Here is a 9,094-nt window from a genome sequence, read left to right on the forward strand (position 1 = left end):
ATGGCACCCCCTTTCTCCCTGGTTCTGCTTGCCTGCAACAGAATGGACTAGCTAGCTGATCTATTATTGTAGATCAGCTAGTCATCTCTAATGTCTATAAAGCTCTGCTTAAATCTTCAATTTGCAGATTTGCTTCCATGCCACCAATTAGAACACTCTGACTTTACAAGCAAAATTCTGACTGACTTCAGCCCCAGTGTAACTATTGTAAAGCACTGGCTATTACTGTGCATCCAGGGTGTTTTCATAATGTTCAAATAATAAATGATTTCTTTCCATCTGAGCCACCATGTGAGATTTTTATTATAGTAAGTCCAACAGATGTGAAATATTTCATTTTCCTCCAGGCATCTATGCAGGTCAGACTCTGCTCTCATTTACACCTTGTAAATTAGGCACAATTCAAGTGACATACTCAATTTATGGTAGTGAAAATGAGAGCAGAATCTGATCCACCATTTTCAAATGTTGTCAAACATAACTGTTATAGCTAAGACTGTCATTATGCCCAAAGCAACTCAGACATTAGAATCTGGTATTTTTTAGTATTCTATAGTGTACAGTACCTAAATTTAGCTAGAATGAACTCACATTTAAACAATACAAATGCTCACAAAAACATATTGAACTTAATAAGAGATACAGTTTACTAGTATTTCCACATAAATTCCATGTTTTATTGGCAATAACCTTATGAAAAAGTTGACCAACATAATTTATGTTTACAGTGAGATAGGCACACTATTCAAATACTCCAGGCAAGAGGCTATTCACACAAGACATATCTTGCAAATATTTTACTACAACCACACAATGTATTAGGTGCTATTCCTTACTTGTACATATGAAATTCTATATAAAAAACCTTTTCAAAAAGAAGCTTGCCCTCCTGAGATCAGTATGTTCTCGTTTGACACTAATTATCAATTTTTCAGCTTTATACCTTCTCTTTCTAAAAGAAATAATCACAAACTATCAGTTTCCATGTATTTTGAGAAGTGAAAATGTATGCATCTCCAGTGGTTAATATTTGATAATTTGTTTTTCAGGCCTATTGCAAATTTGTAAACCCAACTGGCAAGAATACTTCTGTTAGCTAAACTAGCAGGGCCAAATTCTGCCCCTTTTTATAGCCTGTACAGCATGAGGGGTATTGTCTACACTACAGAAATGTGCAAGCATTTTGCAGCAATGCCCCAGCTAGGTTGATGATTTTCCTAGTGTATACTCACCCAATGAGGTCACCTGCATGATTTCAATAGCACTGCATTGTAATTATGGAAGGATTAGGCTCATAGGGCCAGATCCTCATTAGTGTAAATCAGTGTAGCTCCATTGAAGTCAATGCAGCTACACCAGTTTACATGAGATGAGGATCTGGGCCGTAGTGTTAAATTTTCTATGTGCAGCTTTCAAAAAAGTATTACATATTGAAGAGTGTCTTATCCAACCAGAAGAGCTAAACTTTAAGTACTTTATCTAATATTCTTTCCAGTAGACTTGGAACAATTTTAAAACATGCACATTTCCTTCTGCTTGGAGGAGTTATACGAAAGGTTAAAGACTATAAAAATTTGCCTACTATAAAATAACTTTAAACCCACATATGTTAAATATTTTTTTCTCAGACTTCAAAGAGGTATAAAGTCATCAGTTATTTGCTTTTTAAAATATCTATCCATGAAGATAAAATGCTATAAAACATAACTTAAAATATTCATTCTAGGAGGTTTTTAAACATTATATTTTACTAAGATCTTTAAAAAAGAAAGCATCACAGAGATATTGTGAAATATTTGCTTCTGCCAAGAAGAGCCTTTTAATTGTTACATAATAACAAATCTTCCTACAAAATAACTGCTCTAAGCCATTACATATAAAATAAACATGTTGTTTTGGCTACTGCATATACCTAGAGTAGCTTTAAATATGAAAAAGAAAATTACCTTTATGGTATTCTGTTTTATTCATACAGGTAAATTCAAGGCAACTCAGTTTTGTCTGTGGCTCTTCCTCAAAAATGTAGTGAGGAACTATCATGGATGTTCATTGGTGAAAGGAAATAAAGATTTTAATAAAATGCAAAACCAAGGGCTTGTCTCTTTTTGATCCATTCTATCCTTATTTATGAGGAAAGTACAATTCATGGGAAGCCTTTGTGGTGCATTCATAGTTGCTTAGACCCAGATCCTCAAAGGTATTTAGGCTCCTAACTTCCACTGAAATCAATGAGACAAGGTACATAATATCTGCTACAGGACCAACTTCTGTTGGTAAAAGGGAGAAGATTTTGAGCTTCACAGAACTCTTCTTCGGGTCTGTGAAGCTTGTCCCTTCCACCACCAGAAGTAGGTCTAATACAAGATATTACCTCACCTACCTTGTCTCTCTCACATCCTGTGACCAGCATGGCTACAACACTGCAAAGAAGAACTGCTACTGTATGAAGAAATAGGAATAAATATGAGTGCACTTTGACTAGAGACACGGCGCTTGGAGCTCAATATAGAGATAAACCAATAGGGTAACAAAATAAATATCACTTCGAATTTCCTCCAGAAACTTTCTAAGAGCCTAATCTCTGCAAAAGGCCAAATTCCACAAAGCCATTTTGATACGTGTTTCAAATAAGAAACTGACACTGTTGTATGCAGTGTAGCTGTAGCCATGTCAGTCCCAGGATAGTAGAGAGACAAGGTCGGTGAGGTAAGCCTTCTGGTTGGTGAAAGAGACAAGTTTTCGAGCCATACCAAGCTCTTTGAACCACACAGAGCCCAGACCTGAAGAAGAGCTCTGCATGGCTTGGAAAGTTGTCTCTCTCACCAACACAAGTTGGTCCAATAAAAGAGATTACCTCACTCACCTTGTCTTGATAAACCTATATAGTGTCAGGCTTGAGATTTCTCAGTGGTGAAAACCTACTGATTACTATTCATAACTGCATACAGAAAATACCCATTGTGCTTTAAAGTCTTTTTAGAGTTTGCTGTCGAAGCCACTGATATTGCCAGCCTGGAGTTGACTGGTTCCTCATTTATTGTTGATGTAATTCATTTAAAAACATAAATAGGGGCGGTTCTTTGCGCCTTAAGTATGTATTATCCTATTTGTGTTTCTATGGTTACATTCTGTTTGCATGCTCTGTTATTTGCAAGTAATCTTATTTTGTTTCTAAATGTACATATACCCTACTAGTTCAGTAATATATATGGAGGGAGGAATAGCCTTTTGTTGCAACTGGTAAAAATATGCTGTTGAAATAAATCACCCAAAATTAGTGAATACTTTTAACCTTATTCTCTTTATGCTTCAGTTTTCCTTCTATAAAATGGGAATAACATCTCACCCCTGACCTCATAGAGGAGTTGTGAAAATAGATTAATATTTGTGAAGCACTCAGATACAATAGTAATGACTGCCACAGAAAAACCCAGAGGAAATTAATAATTCTGTCATTAGAGGAAAGTTTGAATAATATGCAATAAATAAGGTATGAGGCCACACACTGAGTAATTGAGATAAAACAAAAATTGAAAAACTCCTCATTAAGTCAGCACCTTTTGTGCTGTGCACTGAGTGAGGCAGGGATCCTGTGGAAAAAATAGTATGTGATCATGTAATTAACAATTCTATCATAATGTATATGCACAAGGGGGGGGCAAATTAAGGTGCAAAGGCAACCTTAATTTTGGCATTTCCTAGCTTTTGAGTCCTTGATTTTCAACTTTCATAATGTTATTTTAACATAGTTCTTTGTGTGTCACTTCCTAGGTTTTTAAAAAGCCTAACTGCAAAACAGAAATTTCATTATATGGCATCATACTGACGTCCACATGGGTCATCAGCAGGGTCAGAACAAGCCTCTGCCACTTGAGCTAATGGAGTAACTGATAGCAATAGTACGTTATCATCCTCTACATAGACCAGCACTAGACTGGGATGGAACACTTTGCCAGTGGGTTTCAAAGATATTTGCTGACAGCAGAGGAACTGTGAGACTCAGGAAGCTTCAGCTCCATTCCAGGCTCTGGAGGGGCATATACTCTAGTGGGCACAGACTCTTCTGTCCATCACCCCAGGCTTGACCTCTTCTGTCCTATCCGCTCCAAGCTACCCCATCCCAGTCCTGACTCTTCCCCACCCCTGGAGTAAAAAGAACTATCTAGGTCAATATAAAATAACAAGTATGAAACCCCTCTTGCAGTGATTGACCCAAAATAACAGATCATGTAGGGAATTAAAACCATTTGCTGAAAGTGTTTAAAGGCATGTCTTAAGAGTCACAGGAGAAGTACCAAAAGAGATAGAATACTTAATGAAGATATTTACTAGTAAAATAGCAGTGACAGTCATGCATAAGGGATTGTGGATTCCACTCACAGGCTTTCTTTAAAGCTGTATACCAATAGAATCAGACAATGACCAACTGACCTTGAAACCAGCATGAAAAATAGATACTGAATAGCTAGTGAGCAATGTATTCGGAAGTACAGAATGAAGAAACCATTTAAAGTTTACAAAGATGTGTTGTTTGCTATAGGGTATTTCTCTTAAAGCTTAGCACTTTAGCCCAGATCCAGCACAGCACTTAAGAATATGCCTAACTTTAAGCTTGCAAGCAACCCCATATACATCAAGGGGACTACATATACACATAAAGTTAAGCATGTACTTGATCAGGGCCAAAGCGGGTAGCATTTTAAAGGATCACAGCCTTAGTTTGTCTCTCCCTACCACTCCCCTTTATAGGAGACCATGGGATCATAGGGTAGGGAGACCCAGGATGGACCAGGTCCTAAAGCACATGACAGGAAGCCAGGAGACCTAAGTTCTATTTCTGCCTCTGCTACTGACCTGCTGTGTAACCCTGAGCAAGTCTTGTATTTTCTCAGCCTGTCAGTTTCCCCATCCATAAGATAGGAATAATAAATTAATACCTGCCACAAAGGAGTGTTGTGAGGCTTAATTCATTAAAATGTATAAAATACTTTGAGATCTTCCAATGGGAGGTGATATTAAAGCAGAAAGCATTATTAACAGCAGCTTGTGCTAAGACATGAAAAGCTGCTTTGCAGACCACATAAAAGTATCAGTGCTGTAGCTGAAGCTTTGATCAGTGATAATCTTTTCTACGTTTGCATTTTATTATAAAATATTATACATGTTGATCCTCTCCTTTTCTGATCCTTTCTGTTTCAAGCACAGTCAGATGCTAAAGGGACATAATTGACCAGATTTTCCCATTTCTCCAGGGACGTTTCTAGTTCACATTAGATGAAGCAACAAAAGAGCAATTCCTCTCCTCATACCAGTGGAGAAAATTTTGCTCAACCTACACTCAAATATATGTTGACTTTTATCTGTATATTGTTTCTTAAATGTCCAGACACAAATCACTTTGTTGCTAGTTGATAAGTACAAGGGCAGAATATACTCCACAATAGAGGGGGCAAAACAATGTAACTTTCAAAATTATCTGTGCATATGGCTGTTGTACCTAAAGATGTATAGAATTTGCCTATGCCTCCTTATGGATTCCTACCTCAGTTTTTTGCTTTTGATTTGCAAAACCTGATGTGAGTTTGCATGAACTAGGAAATTTGTCCACTACCGAAGATTAAGAAAAATTATGCACTTTCAAATATAAATGATCTTGAGATGTAGATCTTTACCAGTACCTTTAATATACATATAGCAATCTCCTCTTTTTTCCCATCTAGGCAACCTGAGAAAAATAATTGGATTCTGGCATTACTAGGATAGACTTTGCTGATAACTAGTGTATTTCAGAAAAGAGAAATAAAAGCTAATGTTCCACATTTGTTAGCTAGGATATTCTATTAAAACCATCTATGCCTCTAAAGGATAGTACAGCCTGTCAAAACCACTCAAGGAACCAAATGGTTTAGTCACTGTTTGGTTGACCTTTCACATTAGTGTAATTCTACCATGGATGGAAATAAAGTGAGCTTTTGAGGGTTAAACATAAACATACAGAGAGAAGGTCAGGTATAACAAGTAGTTCTTACAAATACTGTACTGTCAGATTTATTAAGCATAAATATCTGCAGATAAGGAAAAGTAGAAATTCATGCAGGACAGAACAGCACACTGAACTGGAAATTTAAGTTATATCAGGCAAGTGGCACCGGAACAAATAATAGTAGTTTCATGGCACACAGTTTGTTGTAAATTGCAGTGCTAACAACCTGGTAGTCATAACACCTTTATTAAAAATGAAAAGCTCTAATGTATCTTATTTATTCTGAAACAAATACACTGGTCTACAATTTTTGAGAAGTCGTCTGCTTCAGAGATAAAATGTGCTATTTATTATGTATTTTGATGTGCTGAATTCAAATATGACAATTAAAACAACTGATTGGCTACTGTTTCTAAGATATTTAAGTTTTTACATTTTATGTCTATGTATATTGTGTAGATAGAGTTTTAATCATAAATTGTAAACCTAGGTCTTTTCATGTGTTTATGGTTGCTTTACATGATAATATTTCACCTGTCCTCTTTATGTAACACTTTAAAAATCAGCAAAAGGGTTATATAAATAAAATTTATTATGAAACAAAAGGCAAAAAACTATTCTGTACATAGTTTAGTCCTATTCAGTGTCTACTCGGCGCTTCTTGGCTTGTCTCTTGTATTCATTAAATGGAGCATCTCTTGTCACTGTCCAGCAATAGTCTGCAAGCATTGATGGGCTCCATTTGCCCTGATAGCATTTCTCCATTGTTGCAATGTCCTGGTGAAATCGCTCGCCACTCACTGCTCCGCAGTTCGGTGGAAAAAAAATCTAGATGAGAGTGCAAAAAATGTAGCTTTTGTATGCCTTGAGGAGGTTTTCCACCAACAACCTGTAGTTGTCTGCCTTGTTGTTTCCGAGAAAATTTATTGCCACTAACTGGAAGGCTTTCCATGCCGTCTTTTCCTTGCCACGCAGTGCATGGTCAAATACATCATCTCGAATTTCACGAATCTGAGGACCAACAAAGACATCTTCCTTTATCTTAGCTTCACTTAACCTTGGAAATTGTCCACGGAGGTACTTGAAAGCTGCTTGTGTTTTGTCAATGGCCTTGACAAAGTTCTTCATCAGACCCAGCTTGATGTGTAAGGGTGGTAACAAAATCTTCCTTGATTCAACAAGTGGTGGATGCTGAACACTTTTCCTCCCAGGCTCCAATGACTGTCGGAGTGGCCAATCTTTCTTGATGTCGTGGGAATCTCTTGCACGACTATCCCATTCGCAGAGAAAACAGCAGTACTTTGTGTATCCAGTCTGCAGACCAAGCAAGAGAGCAACAACCTTCAAATCGCCACAAAGCTGCCACTGATGTTGGTCATAGTTTATGCACCTCAAAAGTTGTTTCATGTTGTCATAGGTTTCCTTCATATGGACTGCATGACCAACTGGAATTGATGGCAAAACATTGCCATTATGCAGTAAAACAGCTTTAAGACTCGTCTTCGATGAATCAATGAACAGTCTCCACTCATCTGGATCGTGAACGATGTTGAGGGCTGCCATCACACCATTGATGTTGTTGCAGGCTACAAGATCACCTTCCATGAAGAAGAATGGGACAAGATCCTTTTGACGGTCACGGACCATGGAAACCCTAACATCACCTGCCAGGAGATTCCACTGCTGTAGTCTGGAGCCCAACAGCTCTGCCTTACTCTTGGGTAGTTCCAAATCCCTGACAAGGTCATTCAGTTCACCTTGTGTTATGAGGTGTGGTTCAGAGGAGGAGGATGGGAGAAAATGTGGGTCCTGTGACATTGATGGTTCAGGACCAGAAGTTTCATCCTCTTCCTCTTCCTCGTCTGACTCAAGTGAGAGTGATTCTGGTGCATCAGGAACCGGCAGTCCTTCTCCGTGTGGTACTGGGCGTATAGCTGATGGAATGTTTGGATAATGCACAGTCCACTTTTTCTTCTTTGACACACCTTTCCCAACTGGAGGCACCATGCAGAAGTAACAATTGCTGGTATGATCTGTTGGCTCTCTCCAAACCATTGGCACTGCAAAAGGCATAGATTTCCTTTTCCTGTTCAACCACTGGCGAAGATTTGTTGCACAAGTGTTGCAGCATATGTGTGGGGCCCACCTCTTGTCCTGATCTCCAATTTTGCAGCCAAAATAAAGGTGATAGGCTTTCTTAACCATAGTGATTATACTGCGCTTTTGTGATGCAAAAGTCACTTCACCACAAACATAGCAGAAGTTATCTGCACTGTTCACACAAGTACGAGGCATCTCTGCTCACTTTGGCTAAACAGAAATGTGTCCCTTTGCAAAATCAAACACTGACAAATAAGAGAGCATGATACTGTATGATTTCTAGAGCTGATATAGGGCAATTTGTTCAGCAGAGTGATGTAAGCTTCGTTATGATTGCATCATCCATGACTTCTAGGAATAACATGATGCAATTCATATCATGGATGATGCAATACCAGCTTCAGATTGCATCATTCATTGTTTTGCCTAAAAAGCAAGTACTGTCCAAACCCAGTCATAGATTTATTCATAGATCCAGTCAAAGATGTATTTTAGTCATTTCTGGTTTAAATTGAGATCCCTTCCCTTTATAACTCACTTATCCTCCGCCATTCCCAAGTCAAGGGTCGTATATACTGACCCAATAGCATATCTTGAAAACTAGAGCCAATCAACAATTTTAAGCATCATTTTCGTTCTCAGTGACCCAGAATTAGTAAAGTTTGACTACATTTATTTCAGAAGCATTTTGGCTGTAGAGCAGTGATATTAGTCAGCACACAAACTAGGCTAATAGATTTTAACATTTTTGTGGGCTGGTGAATGTTAAAGTTATACTCCTGCATTTCTGTTATTGAGTGAAAATTCACATCTATTGTAGAAAGTTAATTTTTGAAATCTTTTTTTTCCCTATTGCAACAAATCTTTCAATAAATCTGAGTTATGAATACAAAGCCAACAGATTTATTTTTTCTTCTGGCAATAAATCAAAGATACATATTTTCCTGCTTCAGAATATTCAGAAAACCCTAAATAGGATTTTTCTACATTTGGGCTTTACCCTGTTTAGAC

The sequence above is a fragment of the Emys orbicularis genome, chromosome 7 (assembly GCF_028017835.1).
Source record: "Emys orbicularis isolate rEmyOrb1 chromosome 7, rEmyOrb1.hap1, whole genome shotgun sequence".
Classification (NCBI taxonomy): Eukaryota; Metazoa; Chordata; order Testudines; family Emydidae; genus Emys; species Emys orbicularis.